The sequence below is a fragment of the Ostrea edulis genome, chromosome 3, assembly GCF_947568905.1.
Source record: "Ostrea edulis chromosome 3, xbOstEdul1.1, whole genome shotgun sequence".
NCBI classification, from domain to species: domain Eukaryota; kingdom Metazoa; phylum Mollusca; class Bivalvia; order Ostreida; family Ostreidae; genus Ostrea; species Ostrea edulis.
The window spans coordinates 56487102-56488746 of NC_079166.1; the positions used below are offsets into that span (position 1 = coordinate 56487102).

Sequence of the window (1645 nt, forward strand, 5' to 3'; positions counted from 1 at the left end):
TTAAGATATTTCACCTGAAATAAAAAAAATCCCATGGGATTTTGGTGGGATTTTCACTCCCACTAGGGGGGATTTTCACTCCCACCAAAAATCCCATGGGAGAAAAAATATAATTTCTCCCATAGGATTTTAACTCCCATATTTAAACTTAATATGGGATACAATGTCCCATAGGAGGAAATGTGCCATAATGAACATGAAATGGCAGTAAATATCCTATTTGGGCATGAATGGGAATAAATATCCCAAATAAAACACAGGATGGGGATTTTTATCCCATGAATATAACAATAAAACAAAAAATTGTATCTTAAAAAGTGTTGTTTGTCATGATTCTTCAAAATGTACTTACAAGCCAAGGTATGACATTAACTTTTAAATGTATGTAGTAATTATAAGCTCCTATATGTAGGCCTATGTGTTTGTGAATAAACCTCTAAACAACATGAGAAATAATATAGGATATTAGAGCTCTGCATTACTAAACTCTTTCCCATGCAATTTTAAGCGTATACATATAACCCTATCACAAAAATATCAGTATAAAATTGGACGGTACTAAATTATACTTACCTATTTCTCATGTGTAGACACTCATTGATTTGTACAGTGTACATTATTATTACAGACAAAAATACCGGTTCCTGTGAATATTCACACCTGACGACCTGTGAAGGGTTGTAAATAGTGAATGTGGACAGCTGCATGTGAATAAGTTAGTACTCGGCCACGGAGGCAAGCCCGGCTTTCAGTACTTTGATTTAAAATGCTAGGAAAAGATGCATTCACATGAGATTTACAAACGAGCATCGCACACTGCATCATATGGACGAGTCCATTGTTGATTAGAGGGGTTGAAGGTTAAAACATACTCCATAACACGCCTGGGTCCCTGCATACAGTAAATAAATGAATACATCAATTCTTTGAACCAATGTTAACTGAGCATTTAGTGAAAATAAATCAATATCCAATTGACAAAAAACAAAACAAAACCCAAAGAACAAAACAAAAAAAACAAAAAATACCACAAAAAAAAAAAACAAAAAAAAACACCCCAGCGGAATTCTTTTGATAGATTTATGGTATATTATTTTCCTATTTGAATGTTTGAAAAAATTCAACTCCCAGAAGTACATCCTATACTTTAATCTCCACTCCACTTAATGAATTCATTCGGTAAGCTCATGCATGTATGTGCATGAGATATGATGCAGTCGGCCTTGTGAATTACATCTAATGCGTTGTGGCTGTATGCTGACAGACGCCCTGTGTTTCATGCGATTGTATTGTCTGGAATTTCACCGGAAGTGTGAGTATCTGAAAATTAATTTATATTTCTAAAGCTTGATGGGTTTTATTATTTTTTTTATAATACGAATTATGTTTCATTGGTTAAAGAGGATCAAATGTCCTACACGTACATGTATATACATGTATGAAGCGTGAGGTTCAGAATTTTGTAAATGGGCGTGGTTAGGCACTATGTACTTATGGATTAGAGATAGATTTTGGAACAATATTTTTGAATAGGATTTCTCGCAATCAATTTACACCCTATATTCAGATACATGTGTTCGTTATTTCTTATAAATAAGTTAAGAGACTAGAGGCATAGAGTAGAAGTTTGGATTGGAGTTCGACA

General features: G+C 33.8%; 1 protein-coding gene across 1 annotated transcript in view; it reads right to left on the bottom strand.

The window, feature by feature from the left end:
* The window catches only part of LOC130052645 (uncharacterized), a 13520-nt gene extending 12365 nt beyond the window's left edge, over positions 1 to 1155 (bottom strand). The window contains exon 1 of the mRNA XM_056158216.1: positions 574 to 1155. The gene's annotated coding sequence lies outside the window, so the exon portion shown is untranslated. The remainder of the gene's footprint in view (positions 1 to 573) is intronic.
* Between the last annotated feature and the right edge of the window lie 490 nt (positions 1156 to 1645).